The sequence below is a fragment of the Bubalus kerabau genome, chromosome 13 (assembly GCF_029407905.1).
Source record: "Bubalus kerabau isolate K-KA32 ecotype Philippines breed swamp buffalo chromosome 13, PCC_UOA_SB_1v2, whole genome shotgun sequence".
Taxonomy (NCBI): domain Eukaryota; kingdom Metazoa; phylum Chordata; class Mammalia; order Artiodactyla; family Bovidae; genus Bubalus; species Bubalus kerabau.
The window spans coordinates 33,924,776-33,949,381 of NC_073636.1; the positions used below are offsets into that span (position 1 = coordinate 33,924,776).

At 49.9% G+C, this 24,606-nt stretch overlaps 2 long non-coding RNA genes across 2 annotated transcripts; one reads left to right on the forward strand and one right to left on the reverse strand.

The window, feature by feature from the left end:
- Nucleotides 1-85: 85 nt before the first annotated feature.
- LOC129625510 (uncharacterized) lies at nucleotides 86-2,709 on the reverse strand. Its single transcript, XR_008701486.1, has 2 exons — nucleotides 1,899-2,709; nucleotides 86-232 (listed from the first exon to the last, which is right to left on the reverse strand). It is a non-coding gene; the product is annotated as an uncharacterized LOC129625510 (long non-coding RNA).
- On the forward strand, nucleotides 2,619-14,137 carry LOC129625511 (uncharacterized). Its single transcript, XR_008701487.1, has 3 exons — nucleotides 2,619-2,737; nucleotides 3,139-3,202; nucleotides 11,367-14,137. It is a non-coding gene; the product is annotated as an uncharacterized LOC129625511 (long non-coding RNA).
- The last annotated feature ends 10,469 nt before the right edge of the window (nucleotides 14,138-24,606 follow it).

Below are 24,606 nucleotides of genomic sequence, written 5' to 3' on the forward strand. Positions count from 1 at the left end.
ATGCCAAACAAGGAGACCAGGCAACTCATGATTAAAAGACTTAAATCCCCTGATGATTTTCAGGGGAGCGTTTTTAGAGGCCACATTTGTGGGGAGGGCTGAAGGATGCATGACTTTCTTCTGATTGGTTGATGGTGCAGGGTGATGTTGCAGGAATCTCAATTGTCAACTTCTGGTTCCAACCAGTCTGGGGTCTAGTGCTTGTGGTCAGCATGTGGTCAGCATTCTCCACCTGGGGGGCAGGGTGTCCTTAGTTCCTAAAGGAAAACTCAGATATACCCACTAGATTGCTCTTTTTGGCCACACCACACATGGCATGAAGGATCTTAGTTTCCCAACCAGGGATCAGATCTGAGCCCCCTGCAGTGGAGTGTTAATCACTGGACTACCAGGGAATTCTGAACTAGGACTCTGTTTTATTCCTGAACCAGCGTCATTATTTTTTCTTAACTGCATTTTCTTTGTTTCTGTGTTCCCTAGCTTCCGTAATTAGCAACTGCTTAAGTCTGATCTGGTGGCATAGTGGTAAAGAATCTGCCTGCCAATGCAGGAGACACAGGAGACGCAGGTTCGATCCCTGAGTCAGGAAGATCCCCTGGAGGAGGAAATGGCAACCACTCCAGTATTCTTGCTGGGAAAATCCTGTGGACAGAGGAGACTGGCGGGCCACAGTCCATGGGGTCACCAAGAGTCAGATGCGACTGAGCACGTGCATGCACGCACGCACGCGCGCACACACACACACACACACACACACTCAGTCTGCTCTTTGGAATTCAGGCAAGACCTAGGAGACTAAAGCCTTTTTCTACAGACAAGAAACAGGGGCTTTTGTGCCGGGAGGGCCGCACAGGGCCCTTCTTGGTTTCAGTCCCCTCTGTCCTTTGACACACCTCCATCTTGAGGAGAATGGGTAGAGGGCAAGAAAGGGAATAAAGTTTTGGATAATCACAAACTTGGCAGAGGAACTGGGTTTAAGGGAACCTGGTTTTGGTTCAGAGCCCTGGGATTCTCCTGGGAGAATTAGGGAGTTGAGGGATTCCTGAGGTTCTTGCCCTAACTCTGCCCTCAGGGCCCTGTTCTCAGTCATGGAGGACAGCCACTGACCCCTTCTTTGTTTTTTTCTCCTCTTTTCCCAGGCAGGAGGCTTGCAGGGGCCTTCCTGAGATGTGGGCCCACTGTTGATTTATGGGAACGGCCGCCCTGTGTGTGCCAGGTGGCATCCCTTAGTGGGATCTGTCACCTTCCATAGTTGGCCATGTGGCCGGGGCCAGGCAGCGGGCAAGAGTGGCTGCCTCCTGGCCTCTGTACTCTCACCCGCCCAGAAGCAGGGGGCCCTCTCCTCCCCTGGGATGAGGGCTTATGGCCCTGCCCCCCAAGTGCTCGCCCTGCACACAGTTTATGAGAGTGACGGTGAGCGAAGGTCCTTCATAAACACAGAGTCGTGGGTGGTAGCATTAGCTCTTAAACATCATAATCGGCTCTCCTGGTGGCCTCTTCAGCTTGCCTGGGGCTTTCCTTCCCCCCCATAAAATAGGAGGTTGGAGCCGGTGAGAGAGGAGCACATGTAGGCTCTGGCGCCTCAAACTAAAATACCTCCCCAACCCCAGTGGGTGAGAATCTGTGTCCTCCTCAACACACGCCTGGACATGTGCTCTCACACACCCTCACACATGCACAGGCATGCACACACACTGGACATGCACTCACACACTCACATGTGGACATGAACTCATGCACACATGCATGCACACACACACACACACTGGGCATGTGCTCACACTCACACAAGCACACACGCCCTCACATGCATCTCAGTGGGCTGAGCTGGGGGCCCAGGAAGCTAGATAACCTGGAACATGGGCTCACTGCAGACTCAGCTGTATTTCCATCCATACCTTGGCTGCCCGCATCCCAGCCGCCCTTCTGTTAAATCACAGTTCTATCCCCTCCACTTTGTCCTCCACCATCTCAGAGAAGAGCCGTTACGGTTTGGGAAGGCCTGGTCCAAGGACTTTTGCGGGGCTGGGGAGTGAAGTTCCAATGAGTGGCAGGAACTGTGTCTGAGAACCTGTGCCCACTGCTGCCTCGGGAGCCACATGCCAGCCAGCTGGTCTGCCCTGTCCTAGGTGGGTACCATAGTGGACCTTGGGACAGAGTTCACGACAGGGCTCCGAAGGACCTGCTGACTGGTCAGACTGCTCAGTGCTGTCTCCAGGACGGACTGAAGGGTCCCCAGACACAGTCCAGGGCTCACAGGTCTGGCTTCCCGCTTTCGGTCTGCGAGATGTCGGTCAAATTATTTATTCAACTTCTCTGAGCCAGTTTCCTCATTTGTAAGACTGAAGATGAAAGAGCAGACCATCCCAGGGCTGTTAATGGGATTAAAGACAGCACGTGTGCAAACGGTCCGTGGTCTGGGGCTCAGTACATGGCAGGTGCAAGAAATCACATCTTCAACTTCTTCTCTCTCCGGCCTGAGGCTTAGATCCAGGTACAGGAGGCACCTGTTGGTCCCACACACTGCCGTGCCCAGCGCTGGTTGAGCAGCTGAGCTGGTGGGAACCTCATCTTTCAGATGAGCGTCTGCGATGGAGGAAGCCCAGGCCCTGCGGGGTGAAGCTGACTCAGGACACCCGGCTCATCTCCTCCGGCCAGGGACGGGCAGTCAGTCCCAGGTCACCCCAGGGATCTGCGCTGGGCTCCTGCCGGGCCTGGGCGGCCTCCCAAAGTAGAGGTCAGAACGAAGGCTGGGTGCCCCCATGGGCTGTTCCAGATCAGCCTGGGCCTGAGGCCAAAGGAACCCCCGCGTTGCTGGGTGGGAGGGGGGGCGGGGGGCCGAGGGGTGGAGTGGGTGAGAGGGCCGGGAGAGAAGTGAGTGGGGGCGGGGAGAGAGGTGCGTGGGTGGGGGGAGGGACGTGCATGGGGGCGGAAAGAGATGTGCGTGGGGTGCGGGGAGAGGCGTGTGGGGGGGACGTGGGGGACGTGGGGGACGTGGGGGACGTGGCCCATGTCGAGTGGAGGCCGCGGTACCCGGACGGAAGGCTGAGCAGGCCCGGGGCAGCAGGGAGTGCGGTCCGCAGCCTTGGACCACAGGCTTCCTGTTTCTGATGCTTCACCTCTTTGTCACTTGGGAAGACTACTGTCTTTGGACCCAGGACCCAAACGTTGTTGAACACGTGAGCCCAGGACGTGAAGTCTGGTAAGGACCCTTTGGAAAAATAGCGTTAGAATAACACCGGTCATTGTTGAGACCAAGCTGACAGGCAGTCTTCTGCCAGGATCAGGGCTGGAAACGGAAATGGGCTGCCGCCCCTTGGTCCCCCGGCCCCAGCATCTGGGACTGAACCAGGCTTTAGGCATCTCCTGGCTCACCGTCCACCCCCATCCTGCATCGATACCCCAAGCACAGAAGTTCAGCTCTGCTGCTGTGTGCCCTCTCTCCTTTCCAGGAGGACATGTGCACCCCACACCCGTTTAGCCCAAAGGGTGCGGGTCCGCACGGGTGATGACGGCATGAAGCTTTTGCCCCTGCCGTTTATGTAATAAATGTCATGTGCATGTATACAACTTTTTCTTTTTAAATTTATTTTATTGAAGTATAGTTGATTTACAATGTTGTGTTTGTTTCTGGTGGACAGCAAAATGATTTAGATATATATTAGATTCTTTTTTATAGTCTTTTCCATTATAGTTTATTACAGTTAGAAAATAGAAGGCCTGCTTTAACCAGAAGATTCTTGAACTTCAGTAGATAGACATAGGCACGTAAATAGTGGTCTACCCAGCGGGGAATATAGTTCCCTGTGCTATAGGGTTAGACATTGTTGTTTATCCATTCCCTATATAATGGTTTGCATTTGCTAACCCCAAACTCCCACCCTGTCCTTCTCCCCTCCCCCTCGGCAACCACAAAGCTGTTCTCTCTGTGAATCTCTTTCACAGATAATTTCATTGTGTCATATTTTAGATTCCACATCTAAGTGATATCATCTGGTATTTGACTTCCTCTTTCTGACTGACTGCACTTAGTATGATCTCTAGGTTCATCATGTTGATGCAAATGGCATTACTTTATTCTTTTTAATTGCTATGTAATATTCCATTGGGTATATGGACCACATCTTCTTTATCCATTCATCTCTGGATGAACATTTAGGTTGTTTCCATGTCTTGGCTATTGTAAATAGTGCTGCTATGTACATTGGGGTGCATGTATCTTTCCAAATTAGAGTTTTCACCTTTTCTGGATATATGCCCAGGAGTGAGATTGCTGGATCATATGGTAGCTCTATTTTTAGGTTTTTAAGGAACTGTTTTCCATACTGATTTCCATAGTGCCTGCACCAGTTTACATTCCCACCAACAGTGTGGGAGAATTCCCTTTTCTCAACACCCTCTCTGGCATTTATTGTTTGTAGACTTTTTGCTGATGACCATTCTGACCAGTGTGAGGTGATACCTCATTGTGACTTTGATTTGCATTTCTCTGATGATCAGAAATGTTGAGCATTTTTTCATGGGTCTTTGGCCATCTCTGTGTCTTCTTTGGAGAAGTGTCTGTTTAGGTCTTTTGCTGGTTGTTTTGAGTGGACTGTTTGTTTTCTTGTTTTTGAGTTGTATGAACTATTTGTGTATTTTGAAAACGAAACCTTTGTTGGTTGTATCATTTGTAAATATTTTCTCCCAGTCAGTAGGTTGTCTTTCTGCATTGTTTATGGTTTCCTTTGATGTGCAAAAGCTTATAAGTTTGATTAGGTCTCATTTGTTTATTTTTGCTTTTATTTCTGTTTCCTTGGCAGACTGATCTAAGAAAACATTGGTATGGTATTATGTCATTGGTGTGATGTAAATAATTTATTTTGTTTTTGGCTGTCCTGGGTCTTCATTGCTGCGCACGGGCTTTTCTCCAGTTGCGGCAAGCAGGGCTTACTCTGGCTGCGGTGCGCAGGCTTTTCATTGCTGTGGCTTCTCTTCCTGTGGAGCACGGGCTCTAGAGCGTGAGGCTTCGGAAGGTGCAGCACGTGGGCTCAGTAGTTGTGTTGCACAGGTTTAGTTGCCCTGGCAATGTAGGATCTGGGATCCAACCCTTGTCTCCTGCATTGGCAGGTAGATTCTTTACCACTGAGCCCCCTGGTTACAGCATTTGCTGAGTTCTGTTTCAAAAGCAAAACACATGAATTATGTTTTCATAAGTCACTTCAGTAAGGATAATTGAAGGGTATATATTCTCGGTATTAAATAATGCTTTCAATAATGGTTAAAAACACCAATAACAAGATGTAGGTATAAGAGCAGATAGAAAATAGAAGGCCTGCTTTAACCAGAAGATTCTTGAACTTCAGTAGATAGACATAGACACATAGATAGTGGTCTACCCAGTGGGGAAGAACATTGTCCTTGCAACTGGACCATCATGGTTCAAATCCAGTGCTTCTGTGTGACTTGAGCAAGTTACTTGACCTCTCTGGGCCTCAGGTACCTCACCTGTAAAATGAGGATAATAATTGTATCTGCATGAGACATACTTGCAAAAGTTAAATGAGCTAATGTATGTAAAGTGCTTAAACTATGCCTGACCCCTAGTAAGTGTTCCACAAATAGCTGATAATTTATGCCATGCTTGAAATTTATTTATGAACAAATTACTATAGCAAGGAATTTGAAACTGGAGCACAAAGTTCTACACTGAATATCAGGGATGTGGCTCCATTTATATGGACTTCCCTGATGACTCAGTGGGTAAAGAATCTGCCTGCAATGCAGTATACACAGGAGATGTGGGTTTGATCTCTGGTTCGGGAAGATCTCCTGGAGCAGGAAATGGCAACCCACTGCAGTATTCTTGCCTGGTTCCATTTATAAAACAAAGCTGTAAATATATAGCAGAATCTTTATTATAATTTTTAAGGACATAGGGAATGACCAAAAAAAGTGTTTTATGTACACAGGGTTGAATGTGTATCATGCAGCAAATTACTTTAAAAAGCTAATAAATATAGGAATTGGGTGGCTTCTCATACTGTGTCACTTAACTTTCAAAACAAATACACAGGATCTTCCCTTCAGGTTTTGGTGACATTTTAACAATGAAAAGTAGTGCTTTTTGAGTGAAGTAGTGAGAACATTTTGATTTCCAATGTTATGCTATTTTGTTGCTGGAAAAGTGCAGTTATATATACACACTCTCATATTTACTCACTCGAAAATGTGGAAAATAATTTTCTAACTTGTTTAAAGATCTTCCCATGAAATTGTTAGTGTTTTGGGTTCATTCATTAAAAATATTTAAAAATGTAGAATGGATTAATTGACATCATAGAAGTGGAAAATTTACTTAGCTCAATCCCAGTACAAATCTCATATACTAAGCATGTATATAAGAATGAAAAATTAATTTGATTTATTATGTGCCCAGGTATGGCTTTCTCCTATTTGTATCTGCCTTCACAAAAGATTGTTTTCGATTATGGCAGCTTTCTAACCAAGCAGAGAAATATATTGAACTTGCAACAGTTGCATCACAAAGTGGTACACACCACTAAGGATTTTAAGAAATAATTTGTTGTTGTTCAGTCGCTCAGTCATGTTCGACTTTTTGCAACCCCACGGACTGCAGCATGTCCGGCTTCCCTGTCCTTCACCATCTACTGGAGTTTGCTCAGACTCATGTCCATCGAGTTGGGGATGCCATCCAACCATCTCATCCACTGTCGTCCCCTTCTCCTCCTGCCTTCAATCTTTCCCAGAATCAGGGTCTTTTCTAGGGAGTCAGCTCTTTGCATCAGGTGGCCAAAGTATTGGAGCTTCAGCTTCAGCATCAATCCTTGCAATGAATAGTCAGGGTTAATTTCCTTTAAACCCCATGAACAGCATGAAAATGCAAAAAGAAATAACTGAGCATGTCCAAAAAATCACATTACTCTCTTGAAGCCTAAATGTTGCTGTGCTATTAATGAATAAAATAAAAAGTTAAAAGTTAAAAACTGCTTAAAATGCCTATATTATGTGTTTTAAATGCACATAACATGTTTAGTGCCATAGTACCTATACACAACTTATTATAAATAAATACTCCTTTATCAGGATGTGTACTCAAATGTTGCGTTTGCTAGGGGTCTGTAACTGTTGTCTCAAAGTACAAGACACCATTCAGTCCCCTGTGATTAGGCACTGGGGTTGTTTCCCATTGTTTCCTGTTTGCCATGTTCCTGGCTTAGCTTTAAGGGGTGGATTCTTAGAAGTGGAAATGCTTATTCAGGGAACCTATACATTTTAAGGGAGTGTTTTATATTTATTTATCACAAATTGCCTACAGTGACTTAGGAAATCTGTTGTAACTATAGTTCTTACCAGCGTCCTTCAGAGTGCTCTCCCCCAGCCCTGGGTCTGTCTTCATGTGAATTCATCTGCCTGCTGGAGGAGAGGACCGTGGTCTATCTGGGGCATTTGTGGAGCCCAGGGGCCCCTTCTGGACAGGAAGCCTGAGTGACGCCAGACAGTGGCCCCCATTGGCATCCTTTGCCGCAGGCCCTTCCTGTTCTGCCAGGATGAGTGTCCTGGCCCTGGGGGGTTTGGGGGCGCAGGTGCAGGATGGCGTGGTAACACAGTCACCTCCCTTAGAGGGGGGAGTGGAGCCAGTTAGGGAGGTTCTGTTGCTGGAAACTGTCTATGGGATGATAACTGTTCACATGCCGCTGTGTCCAGGGATCAAGTGATCAAGTGCCGGGGCAAAGAAACCTCCTATACTTAGACCACGGGGAAAGCATTTCCTTCCCTATGGACCCCTCGCAGGAGGACAAAAGCAGACCTTGCTGAGTACTTTGGCCCTGGCGTTCTCCCTGGCTCCTTCCCTCCTTCTCTCTCTGTCTTTTTGCTAATAAAAGTGGGGCTCCCCCTCAGAATCCGAAAAGCCAGATTTCCCAAGTAGGGTGGCCTCACACTAAGGTGGTGGCATTTTCTTCTGCATCTCTTGGTCCCCTAAGCCGGTACATGGAGCTTGTTTCTCTGTCCAGAGGTTCCGTCCCCAGGAAGGGGATGGGTGATCTGACACAGGATTCAGACCAAAGCATTGAAAGCAGCTCCTGGGGGAGGCGGCAGCCTCACACGCGGCAGGCGTGGATGGCCTGGATTCCCTGGGTGGTGGGGGACAGTGGCGTGGTTGGCGAGCTTTGGCACTGCCTGTCACTGCAGTGGCACCCGCCAGCGGGCAGGGAGCGGCCGTTGTTCATCACTCAGTTGTGTCCGACTCTGCGACCCCATGGACTGTAGGACGGAGGGGCCTTGGGAATCCGAGGACCAGCCTTGTGGTTTGGGTAGGGGTGGATTCTGCTTCCATCTTTGTCTCTGGCCCCACAGGGAACCCTGACCTGGTGTTTCAGCAGCCTGCACCTCCCTTCTTTCTTCCTGGGTTCTCCTAACACCACCGGGGCTGGAGTGGAAATCTAGGGAGGTGGAAATCCTGTGGCTCAGAGTGGGGGACGCAATCATGGGGTCTGAAGAGAAGGGGATTTATTTGCCTTCAAGGAGCAGAGCACTTGGGGAGATTTGTGATGCTTGCTTCAGGCCATCTGCTAGGTCTCCAGGCAGCTAAAGAGCTGGGAAGGTGGACCGAGGGCTGAACCAGAGTAAGCGGGCGGCCGCTTAAGAGGTGAGATCACTGCTGTCCTTGATCATCTCTTCTCCCCTTGGACCTTTCCCTGGCTCCCTCCAACATGCGCCCATGTTACTTCATCCCACTAGCCAGCCAGTCAGCCATCTACTTGGTGTTTCATTGGTTCATTCAGCAAGCATGACAGTGGTTTAAAGCAGAGGGCGAGGGACTTGTTGGTGGTCCAGTGGTTGAGACTTGGAGCTCCTGATGCAGGGGCCTGGTCCGTGGTCAGGGAACGAGATCCCTCATGCCGCAACTAAGGATCCCACGTGCTGCAGCTAGGACACAGTGCAGCCAAATAAATAAATATTAAAAAAGAAAAAAAGGCAGAGGATTGTAGGCAGGAGGCCCTCGCAGGAAAGACTTTGGACAAAATCTAGTTCATAACTTTGCATAAGAGAATGCTTTACGAACCTGGAGGTCCCCAGTCAATGATGCCCCAAGCCAGACTGGGTGGAATGAGCAATCCCCTCCTGGAGCAGATTCAAGTGCAGAAGAGGATGTCTAGTAACGGTGGCTGCGTGGATTTCTTCTCAGGCCAAGAAGACTCCTCTCTGGATAATGCTACATGAGCCCCACAGTAGCCAGAGCGGGTTTACAAATGTCAAACAGATCACACTGCTCTGCTGCTCAAACCCTGCAAACTTTTCATTGTCCTTAAGATACAGATAAAATTCTAACTCTTGACGCTGAGTATGATGCTCTGGGAGACCGCCCCCTCAACCTCGTCCCCTCTGAGAACTTGGCTCCAGTCACGTCTCCCTCCTCTCATTCTTGCACTGTCCAACCAGAACCCTTCACGCTGTTTCTGAGCTGGGGGCCCAAGCCTGTGGGCTCTGAGGGGCCTGGAAATTGCCTGGCTCATTTGCTAGTGTACCCCCAGGGCCAGCACAGAGGAGGTGCTCCAAGTGTTGGTTAAATGAATGAGTGATGCAGTTAGTGATGGGTAGGCTCTGCTATGAACCGGAGAAGTTGAATTTCTGGAATTAGCTAGAAAACTAGGAGAAAACCATGGGGAGCCTGAAAAGTGTTTTGAATTGGCATGCGTGATGGGAAAGCAGGAGGCCACAGCCCTGGGTGGAAGGTGGGCAGAGGCAACAGGGCGAAAATAGACCAGAGAGAGGCTTCTGAGATTACCTCTTGTCTCATATGTGCTGAGACTATATAGGAGTTCAGGAACACATGATGCTGGGTAAAGGAGGTTATCCAAGATGACAGGCAATGAGGTAGGTTTGGTAAAATGGAGGAATTGATTCTGGGATGGCAGCTGTAAGACTTTGCAGGTGACAAATCCAGTGGATTCTGTTCTGTGGATTTGGGACAATCGGGAAATAAGAGATCTGCTGTTTTTCTGACCCCCATCACTCTGCTTTTTAAGGCTTTGAAAGTTTGTGAAACCAGCTGCAAGTCCTGTAAAGCTGAAGCCTTTATGTTGCAGAATCACTAGCATTTTCAGAACTTAAGATTGTGGCCAAGTTAAAGGCAGGCCATTCTTCCTTTTTAAAAGGAATGCTCCAGACACTCAGCTTAGTCCTGGCCTCTGAAGTTCCGGGGTTGGATTATATGTTTCCAGGTATTAGTGGGCGATATGAGAGGAAGAGGGGGCGGCACAGGAAAAAGGGGTCCCTATGTTAAGCAAGTGGCCAAAGCTATCCACGGTGGTGTGTGGCAGCAAGGGCATTGATTTGTTCCTGGCCCTGACAGCTGGGCGGCCTTGCACAAGTCCCCTAGCGTTTCTGGGCCCCAGACTCCTCATCTGTAAAGCCGGTGGGGGTGGGGGGGTGTTTTATGGGATTATTTACCGGCGCTGTCAGCTCTGGCATCTGACACTTCTATCAATCCTCAGCCCAGAGCAGTCCGGCATCTCCTTGACTTGGAAGGGAAATTCATCTCCCTTGCAGATTAAACACCTATTGATTTTTTTCCTCTGGCAAAGGGGAATGAGACAGCTCTTTCTTCTTCTGCAGACACAGGCAAAGGGGAAAAAAAAGCAAAGTTAAATCAGCCTCCCACTCAATGCTTTCCCGTTCAAGTCTGAACGATGAACAGCTCTGGGTCCCGTGCAGTAACTTAGACTCGGTAGCTTAGAGAAATCTGGAGTTGGAAGGGTTCTCATAGACTATGCAGGCCTTCTTTCTAAACTGAGGACACCGAGGCCCCCCGAATGAGAAGTGACACCGAATCAGGAAGTAATGGAGCCTGAACTCCAGTCTAGACGGACAGACATCCAGGAGTAGCTCAACCTGATGACTCTTTGCACAGACACGGTCCAGAGCCGGTCATTAGGAGCTGCTTTTGCTCTGGGATTGCTCCTTCATATATACGCGATTAGATCATCCTGCTTGCTTTTTGCTGCTTCGATTGGAGTTTACATTAACCTAAATTAAGCCATCAACCTAGCTTTCATCCGAGCACAGCTTCTGGCCATAGGCGTCTCTCCACCCTTTGTAAGGAGACGTGGCCGGTGATTGGTGGCTTTGGGGAGCGCTGGAACGTTTGGCCAATGGGAAGCTGGGAGGCGGGGCTTTCCGGGGTGGGGCGTGACCGCGGGGCGGGCGTGACCTCGGGTCGGGCGCGGTCGCCGTGGTTACCGCTGCGCTGTAGACTGAGGTTAAGCCTAGTGCCTGGAGCCCCGTTCGCGTGCTGGAGGCTGAGAACTTCTCAGCCCTGCCCGGACTTTGCTGTGGTTTTAACTTCATGGCTTCTGACCTAGAGTCTGTCCGAGCACATCTACGTCACGTGCAAAGCTTCGCGACGGGACGTCGAGGATGTTGCTTGAAGGAAGACTGCTTTCTCCATCACAGCAAAGCCTCCTGCACAGGCCTGGTGGGCGAGCCCTGGTCTCTGATGGAGCAGAAAGACCGCTTCCTGTGCGAAGGCCCTGGTCGCCCACCTGGACCCCTGGTAGGGATGCGGGGTCAGGACCTCAGGTAGAGCCCGACTCCTCTCACCGGTGCAGGTGGGGGCTCACCACCCTCTCCCCTCCCCACTGCCCCACCCCCCCCCACCTGTGCGTGGGCTCTGAAGGGCCTTGCACCCAGCAGTGAGCACCCATCTACCGTCTTCCCAGTCCCGGGACTCCTGTAGGCTTTTTTCTAAGTCTTGGGTATTTGGTGAAATGAGTTGGTCTGCAGCCTTTGTATTCAGGGTTTGTTTTCCCTCCAAATTTTAGAGAATTCCTTTTTTTCCACTAGCGCCCGTGATACATCTGACTGATGAATTGCCCCAAGGAGAAAGTGAACCCGTTCGAAATACATCAGTTTTGTAAATTTCAGTTTCACTGGGGCTGGAAGGCTAGGACTTAGGTGTATGAGCCTTTCAGGGCCCTGAACGTCAGCTCGTTCACACCCTAAGAAAAAAACGTTCTTCCATCATTACTCTGTGCAGAACACCTAACCTGATCCCTGGTTTTGCCCTCAAGTACTAAAAACACAAACTCCTGCCTTTACCACTTGAGGCCTGGAACTACTGCTCTAAATAAACCAGACGGGCTATGTTGCCCCCACTTCTGGGCTCAGTTCTGCTGGAATCCCTTTCTCTTCTCTTCTGATTCCTTTCCACCCTCCACACTCCCCTTCTCCATCCACATCTGGTCAGCCCCACAGTCCAGCCCTTAAGGGCATTTACCTCATTAAGTACTAGTAGAAAAGGCCTTTCAAATGGGAGGGTTAGTCCAGTCCTGGGTGAGGGGCCATCTCTGCCCTCCATGTGGTCCTGGGTTTGTGGAGCAGTGTAGAGAGGGTCAAGAGGAAAGAATTCACTTGTCTTCAGTGAGTGTGCATGAAGATGAGATGGGGAAGTTGAGAGGTGGTAGCTCAGATCACGGAGAAGGCGATGGCACCCCACTCCAGTACTCTTGCCTGGAAAATCCCATGGACAGAGGAGCCCGGTAGGCTGCAGTCCATGGGGTCGCTCAGAGTTGGACAGGACTGAGCGACTTCACTTTCACTTTTCACCTTCATGCATTGGAGAAGGAAATGGCAACCCACTCCAGTGTTCTTGCCTGGAGAATCCCAGGGACGGGGGAGCCTGGTGGGCTGCCGTCTGTGGGGTCGCACAGAGTCGGACACGACTGAAGCGACTTAGCAGCAGCAGCAGCAGCAGCAGCAGCTCAGATCAGCATCCTTGACAGCTGAGACCCATTTGGAGTTTGTCGCAAGCTCCATAATAACTCCAAGTTGGAACCAAGTCTGGGAGATGGTGAAGGACAGGGAAGCATTCTGCAGTCCATGGGGTTGCAAAAAGTTGGACACCACTTAGCAACTGAACGGCAACAACCACATAACCCCAGACAAGACAGCAGAATAATTTGGAGAGCTGTGTTTTTCCCTGTCAACTTATGACTGGCTGCATCTGGCTGAGAAAAAGGAGTTGGAGGAAGCAGGCCAGGAGCGATTTGCCAAAAGGTGCTGCAACTGAGTCTGAAACCCAGGCTGGCCAGAAATTGCAATTAACGTGGAAATGAAGATCTTTTCAGAAAAGAAAACAGCCCCAGTCTGGTTCCCTATTGTCTATCCCCTCCCCTGGCGCCCACCCAGACAGCCCTGAGACAGCGCCTGGGCTCACAGACCTGCTGCCAGGACAAGGGGGAGCGTCTCCTACCCTCACCTGCTCCTGGAGCTGCTGTGGGCCTGGTGGCAGGTCCCCCTCAGCAGGAGGAGGAGGGCCTTCTCCCCTGGGGTCCTGAACATCAGCTTTTGGGCAGTGTCTGTAGTTGGCCTTCCAAGGAAACTCTGTAGCCAAATTGTACAGCACTTAAAAGCATGTCCAGAGATCAGCAGGTGCACTTCATGAGAAGATTGGGATGCTACCCTAAAGTCAGAGGACACAAAATTGTTCTTGGTTTTTGGCGATGAAGAGGATCGGGTGTTTCTGCATTTCCATCTTCCTTTTAAAACATTTTTATTGATGTTATTTTTGTCTGCTCTGGGCTTTTGTCGCTGCGTTTCTCTAGTTGCAGCGAGCAGGGGCTGCCCTGTGTTGTGGAGCACGGGCTTCTCATGCAGTGACTTCTGTTGTGGGGCACGAGCTCTGGAGCACAGGCTTAGTAGCTGTGGTTCTTGGGAGCACCGCCCCACAGTACGTGGGATCTTTCTGGATAAGGCATTGAACCTGTGTCCCCTGCGTTGGCAGGTAGACTCTTGACCGTTGGGCCACAGGGAAGTCCTCATCCTTATTTTGTTTACCTCCTGTGAGTGGAAGGGGCCTCATGATGTCCATTTTGATGATGCTGGCCATCACTTGATGGCTCACCCCTGGGATACATGCCTTCCATGCCTCCCATTCCTTCACCTTCATTAAGTACTGGGGCAGCAAGTCATTATTTTATATATGATAGTGCATGTATTTCAATCCCAAACTCCTAATTTATCCCTCTTTCAGTCCCCTTTGGTAACCATAAGCTTGTTTTTCATATCTGTGAGCCTGTTTCTGTTTTGTAATAAGTTCATTTGTATCATTTTTTTAGATTCCACATGTAAATTATATCATATGATATTTGTTATTTGTCTTTTTCTGATTTACTTAGTATGACAATCTCTAGGTCCATCCCTGTTGCTGCAAATGGCATTATTTCATTTTTTTATGACTGAGTAAACTCAGCATTCAAAAAACTAAGATCATGGCATCCAGTCCCATCAGATCAGATCAGTCGCTCAGTCGTGTCCGACTCTTTGCGACCCCATGAGTCGCAGCACGCCAGGCCTCCCTGTCCATCACCAACTCCCGGAGTTCACTCAGACTCATGTCCATCAAGTCAGTGATGCCATCCAGCCATCTCATCCTCTGTCGTCCCCTTCTCTTCTTGCCCCCAATCCCTCCCAGCATCAGAGTCTTTTCCAATGAGTCAACTCTTCGCATGAGGTGGCCAAAGTACTGGAGTTTCAGCTTTAGCATCATTCCTTCCAAAGAAATCCCAGGGCTGATCTCCTTCAGAATGGACTGGTTGGATCTCCTTGCAGTCCAAGGGACTCTCAAGAGTCTTCTCCAACACCACAGTTCAAAAGCATCAATTCTTCCGTGCTCAGCCTTCTTCACAGTCCAACTCTCACATCCTAACATGACCACTGGAAAAACCATAGCCTTGACTAGACGGACCTTTGTTGGCAAAGTAATGTCTCTGTTTTTGAATATGCTATCTAGGTTGGTCACAACTTTCCTTCCAAGGAGCAAGCGTCTTTTAATTTCATGGCTGCAGTCACCATCTGCAGTGATTTTGGAGCCCAGAAAAATAAAGTCTGACACTGTTTCCACTGTTTCCCCATCTATTTCTCATGAAGTGATGGGACTGGATGCCATGATCTTCGTTTTCTGAAAGTTGAGCTTTAAGCCAACTTCTTCACTCTCCACTTTCACTTTCATCAAGAGGCTTTTGAGTTCCTCTTCACTTTCTGCCATAAGGGTGGTGTCATCTGCCTATCTGAGGTTATTGATATTTCTCCCGGCAATCTTGATTCCAGCTAGTGTTTCTTCCAGTCCAGCGTTTCTCATGATGTACTCTGCATATAAGTTAAATAAACAGGGTGACAATATATAGCCTTGACGTACTCCTTTTCCTATTTGGAACCAGTCTGTTGTTCCATGTCCAGTTCTAACTATTGCTTCCTGACCTGCATACAAATTTCTCAAGAGGCAGGTCAGGTGGTCTGGTATTCCCATCTCTTTCAGAATTTTCCACAGTTTATTGTGATCCACACAGTCAAAGGCTTTGGCATATTCAATAAAGCAGAAATAGATGTTTTTCTGGAACTCTCTTGCCTTTTCCATGATCCAGCGGATGTTGGCAATTTGATCTCTGGTTCCTCTGCCTTTTCTAAAACCAGCTTGAACATCAGGAAGTTCACGGTTCACATATTGCTGAAGCCTGGCTTGGAGAATTTTGAGCATTACTTTACTAGCGTGTGAGATGAGTGCAATTGTGCAGTAGTTTGAGCATCCTTTGGCATTGCCTTTCTTTGGGATTGGAATGAAAACTGACCTTTTCCAGTCCCGTGGCTACCGCTGAGTTTTCCAAATTTGCTGGCATATTGAGTGCAGCACTTTCACAGCATCATCTTTCAGGATTTGGAATAGCTCCACTGGAATTCCATCACCTCCACTAGCTTTGTTCATAGTGATGCTTTCTAAGGCCCACTTGACTTCACATTCCAGGATGTCTGGCTCTAGGTCAGTGATCACACCATCGTGATTATCTGGGTCGTGAAGATCTTTTTTGTACAGTTCTTCTGTGTATTCTTGCCATCTCTTCTTAATATCTTCTGCTTCTGTTAGGTCCATACCATTTCTGTCCTTTATTGAGCCCATCTTTGCATGAAATGTTCCTTTGGTATCTCTAATTTTCTTGAAGATATCTCTAGTCTTTCCCATTCTGTTGTTTTCCTCTATTTCTTTGCATTGATCGCTAAAGAAGGCTTTCTTATCTCTTCTTGCTATTCTTTGGAACTATGCATTCAGATGTTTATATCTTTCCTTTTCTCTTTTGCTTTTCGCTTCTCTTCTTTTCACAGTCCCATCACTTCATGGCAAATAGATGGGGAAACAATGGAAACAGTGACAGACTTTATTTTCCTGGGCTCCAAAATCAGTGCAGGTGGTGGCTGCAGCCATGAAATTAAAAGATGCTTGCTCCTTGGAAGAAAAGCTATGACCAACTTAGACAGCACATTAAAAAACTGAGACATTACTTTGCTGACCAAGGTCTGTCTAGTCAAAGCTATGGTTTTTCCAGTAGTCATGGTGTGGATGTGAGAACTGGACTATAAAAAAAGCTGACTGCTGAATATTTGATGCTTTTCAACTGTGGTGTTGGAGAAGACTCTAGAGAGTCCTTTGGACTGCAAGAAAATCCAACCAGTCCATCCCAAAGGAGATCAGTCTTGAATATTCATTGGAAGGACTGATGCTGAAGCTCCCATACTTTGGCCAGCTGATGCAAAGAGCCAACTCATTAGAAAAGACCCTGATGCTAGACCCTGACTGAGGGCAAGAGGAGAAGGGGACGACAGAGGATGAGATGGTTGGATGGCATCACTGACTCAATGCACATGAGTTTGAGCAAGCTCCGGGAGTTGGTGATGGACAGGGAAGCCTGGCGTGCTGCAGTCCATGGGGTGGCAAAGAGTCAGACATGCCTGAGTCACTGAACTGACCTGAATATTCCATTGTATATATGTGTTACATCTTCTTTCTCCATCCCTCTGTTGATGGGCATTTAGGTCATGTCCATGTTTTGGCTATTGTAAATGATGCCGCTGTGAACATTGGGGTGCATGTGCCTTTTGAAATTATGGTTTTCTCCGTGTATATGACCAGGGGTTGGATTACACTCAGGTGGTAGCTCTGCGTTTTGTTTTAGGAGTCTGCATTTTGATCAGTCTCCCCAGATGATCCTGACAGCTACACTGGGACGCCCATTTGAGACCCCCTTCTGCACCTTGTCTGAGATACACAGGTCACACTCTCCCAGATGCCTTAGCAGTGGGACAGAAACCACCCCTGCAGTGGGTGTCTTTCACTGAGAGTGTCCTGGCCTGACCGATGGGAGCACCCCGTGACCAGGCATCGTGAGCGCTCAGCAGAGTCGGCAGTTCTGCAGGACAGCACCTGGGGCCAGAAGGTCAGGTCTGTATCTGTTCCCCAGGACAACTGTTACAAAGTGTCACAGACAGGGAGCTTAAACAACAGAAACACATTTCCTCACAGGTCTGGAGGCTGGAAGGCAGGGGTGGAGGTGTGGACAGGTTGGTTTCTCCCGAGGCCTCACTCCTTGGCTTCTTCTGAGCCTTTCACAGGCCTTCCCTCTGTGTGCATCCGTGGCCTAGTCTCCTCTGCTCATAAGGACACTGGAATATTGGGTTGGGGCAAGTGACCCTGTTTGCACTTGATTACTTCTTTCAAGACCTCAGCCACATTCTGAGGTGCTGGGGGTTAGGACGTCAACCTCTGATCTTTGCAGGGGGCACTTCAGCCTGTGGCAGGAGCAGCCTGGGGAAGAGGGGGAGGGGGAGGTGGGCCCACTCCCCTCCTCGCGGCCCTTCTGGCCTTTCCTGTGCCCTGGTCTCTGAGGGCTCACCTTTCCATGGAAGGGAGCATTGGGCTTGCCTGACCCTCTCCTGGTTCTGATCCCATTTGTCCTTCACAGCCATCCAGTGAGGCAGGCAGGGCGTGTTTATTTTGTAGGGAAACGATTTCAGAGAAGTTAAATGGTGGATCCGAGGGTGCCTTGATGGGCGCCCAGAGTACTGTTCTTTCCAGGGGTGCCCTGGGCCCCTGTCGTGCCTTCTGCATCCTTATTCCGGGCTCCCAGGGGCTCAGGTGCAGAGCCTGAGGACAGCTGAGAGCTGCATGGGGCGATACAGGACAGGTTCCCTCTCTCTCTTGCTTTGATCGCCTCTCACACTCTTGTCTCTGGAAGAACTCCTGGGAGAGTAAAGCCCATTCCATGTCTGTGGCTAAGTGTTTCCCCCCTTTTGCCCTATTAAAAGCATGGGGCTTGTCTCATTCATTAAAAATACATGTTCCATTTGCTGTGGTGTGGATGCTGAGACGGCTGAAGTGTCAAGGAAACCAGGCTGGCTCACGTCGGGCCTGGCCCTTGGGGCAGGGCCCGGGGGATGGATGGCTGAGCAGGGCATTGGTGAACCGTCTGGAGGATTCTGTTCACGCCACGCGCACCCTGTCCTCGACCACAAACAAGCACTGCCACTGCTGCCACTTCTCAGAACTGGAGAGGGGAAGAGTCGAGTCAACGGATGGCGCCAGTGTCGTGGCAGCATAGTGAGCAGAGTAATGAGATGTGAGCTTCAGGGCCCTCAGTGGTGGCGTGCAGACGGGGCAGCGGGTGGGGAGGAAGGGGGAGAGGAGGGATAAAGGAGGAGCTGGGCAGGGAGTGATGCTTACCTCAGTGTGTGTGTGCGTGCGTGCGTGCGTGTGTGCGTGCACGCGTGCACGTGCACACACAGGCTCTTGTGATGCGCTGTGATATACATACACAGGCTCTTGTGATGCATTATGATGTACATAGACACACAGGCTCCTGTGATGTGCTGTGATACACACACCCACCCACCCACCCCCTCCCTCCTGTGATGCCCCTTGATGTCCTGGTCTGCTCGAGGACCATCCATGCCCAAGCCATGCAGGGGGAAGCTCTGTATGATTCTCAGGATTCCCCAGGCCTCCCTCCTGCTCTCTGCCAGGGCTGGAGCTTCTCAGAACCCAGTGGGGAGTGCCCAGCTGGGCAGCGGGGAAGTGACCGGAATGATGTGTCACGGGACTCCCTGCCCCACGCTCACCTAGTACGTGAGCTCCTCTGCCTAGGAGTTGTTCTGACGCATCTCTGAGTCGCCAGGGGTGGGAAGGAAGTTAGAAGCATGATCTGCAAACCCAGAAACATCTGGACAGACGTGATTCCAGGCCCCCAGCCTGGGTGGGGCTTGTGAGCAGAGTGTGGCCACCCCTGCTGTCGCACCCTGGCCTGGGGCTTCCCCAGAGGCGCGTCCGTGTCTGCTCAGGCCCTCGGGACAGGGCTTTGTCCTGGACACAGGTCCCAGCCGCAGAGGGGGGATGAGGTTCCCCGCAGTGACAGGGCCTGGAGGTCACGCCGTAGCCACCTGCCGCTGAGTTCACGACTTCCTATTCTGGGCGCCGCCAGCAGTTGCCTGGAGAGAAGTCAGTCTCGGGCCACAGAAGAGTCTGGGCCCCTCAGTCGCTTTATAAACTGCTCTCTCTGGCAAGGCCAGGGGCAGAACGGCTTGTGTGTTGTTTTTTACATCCTTATGCTAATGAGGGGATGACGACAGGATTTTTACTTGCTTCCAGCCAGGCTCATAGAAGTGGGTTGGGGTCCTTGATGTTGGTTTTCATCCCAAAACTAATTTCCCCCGCTCCTGGGCCTTTGTCCGCTGCCCCCTGCTTCCCCGTTCAGTCGGGAGCTCTGGCCAGAGGCAAGAGAAGACCTGATCGGAGTGGGGGGCTGCTGCTTCTCCTGCCACCAGGGAGGCTCCAGGCTGGTGATGGAGTGACAGGGGCCTCCCGCTCATCTGTCACTTGTGGTCCCAGCCCCACACCGCCCCCCTACCCTGCCCGCCCATATCTGTGTCAGACCAGGCTGGGCAGTACCCTGCCCTGGCCTGGCTAGGGCCCAGAGCTGTGCTCAGGGAGAGGCCTGAGGTAGGGGGTGCAGGGCCCCCGGGGCGCCTGGACGGCCGCCAGCAGACAGCTTTGTTTGTGACACTTCTCTTCCCGAGACGCCAGCTGACGGGGGTAGAGGGGGAGAGGAGCAGGCATGAAAGGCGTGGGGTGGGGACCCGCTTGGCACAGCTGCAGAGAAGGGACTGCCCCCTCCCAGCTCCTGCATCCGCCCCTCAGATCTCGGGGCCAGGGGAGCAGATGTCTTGCCAGAGAGGCTCCCCATCAAGAGACCCCCTCCTCCCTGGGGCCCAGCGGGGCAGGCGCCGGCCTGAGGGATGGCCTGCCAGCTGTTGGCTCCCTCGGGCGTTGGCCTGGCCGGGCTTTGTGTGTGCCAGGCGGCAGGTGCCATGCAGAGGGTGGGGGCTGGAGTGTGCAGGGGGCTCTGAGGTGGGGGAGGGGTCGGGGATCTGGGGCTGCTCAAGGGGCAGCAGGTTGTTGAGATGAAGGGGCAGCTGGCTCTTTAGGATTCCGGCCTGAAGGGGTCCCCCAAAAGGCCCCCCACCAGCATCAGCTCCGACGTGGACTCAGTGCCAGGTGGACGAGGGGATCAAGTCTTGGCCTCAACCAAAGAGACCACATCATTCCCTTTTCACTTGAAAAAATGCTTTCTAACCGTGGTCTCTCCTCCAGGCCTCGGACTTTCCCAGGACGACGAGACACAGCAGCGAGAGCATGTGAGTGCCCGGGGACCTTTCTCAGGCTGGCCTGGCAGCGCGTGCTCTGAAGCGGCTCCTGGATTCTGCTGGGAGCCGCGGGAGAGGCTGCACAAGAGACCAAGGTTTCCTGAGGCTACAGGCCTCTGCGGGGCCTGCCCTGGCCCAACTTGCAGCAGAAGCAAGCCCTTCAGATGCCTTCCTGAGGGTGGAGACCGTAGCAGCTGCTGGTTGAGAGGTCACCATGGTGATGGGCGACAGCCGGCAGCCCCTGCCTGCATCTCCCCCCGACCCCCAGCCTGGCAGGCCTGCCCCAGCTCCCAGCCCCAGGGACCAGCAGGGCTGCAGGGCCTGCCCACCGGCTGCCCTGGGGCCACTTCTCAGCCTCCGCTTTCCCTCTGGCGGCACGGATTCAAAAGCAGATTCTAAGTTGAGTCAAATGCACATAAAAGCATCTCTTGAGAACTCCAAGGCTGTACAAGGGTAAGCTATTGTCCCTGTTATAAATAAAATTGAACTCATTACTCAGGAGATAATAAAAATTATGATGTCAGTAAGAACCTCACCTGGTCAGAGTGGCCCAATTTTTCCTCCTGAGGGTCCTCGGGGCCTGGTGATTCATTCTTCTGTTTTCTGGGGACCTGCTGAAATCTGTGCTTTAAGATGGTTTACTTCCATTCTGTCTGAGGTGAAAAGTAACTGATCAACTCCCTTCTCAAAATTCTTCAGCTATTTTAAGGCCAGTGAAATCTCTTTCACAAGCTAAGCCACCCCAATTATTCTGACTCCTGCTTTTAACAACTGAACATCTTTTTTTCTTCCAGGATGACATTGACATATCTGTTCAATAAATTAGCACTAGCTGACTTATTTGGCTTGGCTGGGTCCTCCAGCCCATAGGAAAAAGGGAGGGGACCAGAGGATTAGAGGAAAGGGTTGGGGAGTCATCTTACCACTTATCAAGGTTAGAGGACCAGCACCCATTTTTTAATAAAAATGCATTAATTGTAACCTTTTTTTGAGGGTCTGTTTCGCATGTCTTTAATCATCTCTATTGCTCTTCTCTGAATCCGTTAAAGTTCTCAATGTTCTTTTGAAAGGATGTTCATAAAAATTCCCCATTATTCTGATCAGGGCTCAAGGAGCTACATGAAATCACAGAAGAATCACTTTTGAATCTCTGTAAGTCATGCAAGCATCCATTATTATAGCCCAGCTGTCAGGCTGGCTTGCTTTCTTTGCATCTAGTAACATGACTTGTTACTTCACATTCAGAGCTTCTGGTCAGCTGGGGCCCCTGGAAGTTTTGTCTTTGTCTTCTGTCTTCCACACCCAGTGCCTGACTAGCAAGGACTTTGTGTTTGTATGGTCTCTCTCTCTGCCATTTTATTTAAAATATTTTCACTGAAGCAGAATACACAAACACAAAAGTACTCGTATAAGTATGCAACTCTATACATTTTCACAAACAGAAAGAGCCCATGTAACCAACATTTACATTGAGTGACATTACATTGTCAACAGCCCAGAAGCCCTTCCTGTGGCCTTTTCCCACCTTCCCACCTGCCCCCTGCCCCCATCTGCCCGTGTTAACCACTGTCCTGATTTCTAAGGTCGTAGACTAATTTAGCCCATTTTTATTCTTTGTAAAATGCAGTCAGAATGTGCACTCTTGTGTGTCTGGCTCATTCACGTTACTCCTGCTCTCTTTTGTTAAGCTCACCCTCTTTATTTGGATTCCTAGAAGGATCTAGAGACCTGAGGACCCAGACATTTCAACCTCGGATGTGTCAGTGTCAGCTGTGGCTAACTAACCTAGTCCCCATGACACACCAGGGTTCTAGGTAGAATTTTTCTTTACCATTTACTGGTTATTTTGTCCCTCTTTTTCCTCAAAACCCATCATCTCCTCCCAGGTTGATTCATACTCTTATGTCAGGGTCACCTCAGAAGACACTGCATGTGTGTGTGTTGCCATATAAAAAACCCAGAAGGAGGGTTTTAACCCTGTGGGGAGTTATTTTTGCTATTTTGAGGGAGATGATGATGAGAGGCGAGGCTGTGTTTAGGGAGATTCCATTTGGCGATCAGCCCCTGGTTGTGATCTGTCTGCTCTGCTCTAGGCCTGGCAGGTGTCAAGGCAGGGAAATGAGGGCTTCTAATATGTTAGGGCAGAGCTTCCAGCATTTCCCACCACATAGCACCCAAGAAAATAGCACTATTTACGTGGCAAACTGCGGTGCATGGAGGAGATATTTCTTTAGTACTAAGTGATAGAATGTAATACAATGTTTTACACCATTCACATACTTACAGCTGTTACAGTTATGTATATATTTATATGTAAACAAATAGAATGCATTTAAATATATTTAGTAAATATATGTAATATATGTATTTTTGTTTTTATATAGATTTGTATTTAAGGAATCTTAACAGCTCCTTTTTCGTGTCGTGTATAATGGTGACTTATGTGTCAGGGATGATGTGACTAGAATTTCAAGTCCAAACTAGTTTGTTGTTGTTTGGTTGCCCAGACGTGTCCGACTCTTTGGGACCCCATGGACCACAGCACGCCAGGCCTCTCTGTCCTTCACCATCTCCTGAGGTTTGCCCAAGTTTATATCCATTGCATTGGTGATGCCGTCCAACCATCTCATCCTCTGACGTCCCCTTCTCCTTCTGCCTTCAGTCTTTCCCAGCATCAGGGACTTTTCCCTTGAGTTGTCTGTTTACATCAGATCACCAAAATCCTGGAGTTTCAGCTTCAGCATCAATCCTTCCAATGAGTATTCAGGGTTGATTTCCCTTAAGATTGACTGGTTTGATCTAAATTAAACTAGTTTAGCTCCTATCAACTATTTTTAATAAAGCAGTTCTTATTGGGAGAGTGAACATGCCTTTTTAGAGCGATGCTTCCTCAGTTAGCTTAGACGACTCAAAGGCCTGTCACCCAAAATCACAATGAAAGGTCCAGTGTAAGTGAAGCTGAGGTTGAGCTGAGCCTGCCCGGAGCCCCTCCCCACCCCCACGGGCCTTCTCTGGGCACACGGAACACAAAGTCCTCCAGCAGCGCACGGGCCCCTCGTTCACGGGCAGCAGCTGCAGACTCTGTGGCTGGCTGCCCAAGCCCAGGGCCAGGTGGCAGGGCCGCAGGTGCGGGGCGTTGTTCTCCTGTGTGCCTTCAGGACCATGTGCGTGCCATCGGACTCCGTGCCCCGTGGCTGCCCTCCTAGGAGCCTTCAGTGAGGTGGCTCAGCTGCTCAGGACCTGCCCAGCTGTCCTGGGGAATGGGGTCCTCTCCCATGGCCTTCCTGGAGCTCGTTTGCAGCCCTCCAGTTGGCCCACCATTTGGGAGATTCTTCCTAAGATGTTGCTGTGAGTGAGTCCAGTGCTCCAGAACCCTTGCCTCAGGCTGTTCAGACTGGTTAACAAAGTGCCATGGACTTGGGTAAATTTATTTCTCATTGTTCTGGAGTCTGGAAGCCCAAGATCAAGGTGCCAGCATGGTCAGGTTCTGGTGAGGGCCTCTTCCAGGTTACTGACCCCCAACTTCTTGACGTCACCTCACATGGTGGAAAGAGAGGATGGAACTCGTGGGAGTCTTTTGATAAGGGCATTAATCCCATTCATGAGGGCTTCACCCTCATGACCTCATCACCTCCCAAAGGCCCCACCTGAAATATAACATAGAGGTTAGGATTTTGAGATGTGGATTTGGGGAAAACAGATTCAGTCCATGGCACCCTTCCAGCAAGCAAGCTAGTGTTTGAACCAGTTGAGACCACAGTAGAGCCTTGTTGGGTGACTTCTTGACTGTCTATTCAGAGGCTGGTGAAAAGCTGTCTCAACATGCGTGGGGCTGAAGACCTTTACACATGATGCACACAGGTGAGCCATGGACTGGCATTATTGGAATAAACCCTCTGCTGCATTTTCTTTGCACTTAAAGAGCATTTTGTCCTATGGTGAATAAGGCATTCTATAGGGAATGATGGTGCTGGCAGAGTGTTATGGTCATGGAAAGCAAAAACCTATGTAGACTATTGCATCTGTTCCTACAAGGGCAAATTGCTGCCCCCACCATGGTGGAAGGGATTCAGTGTCATC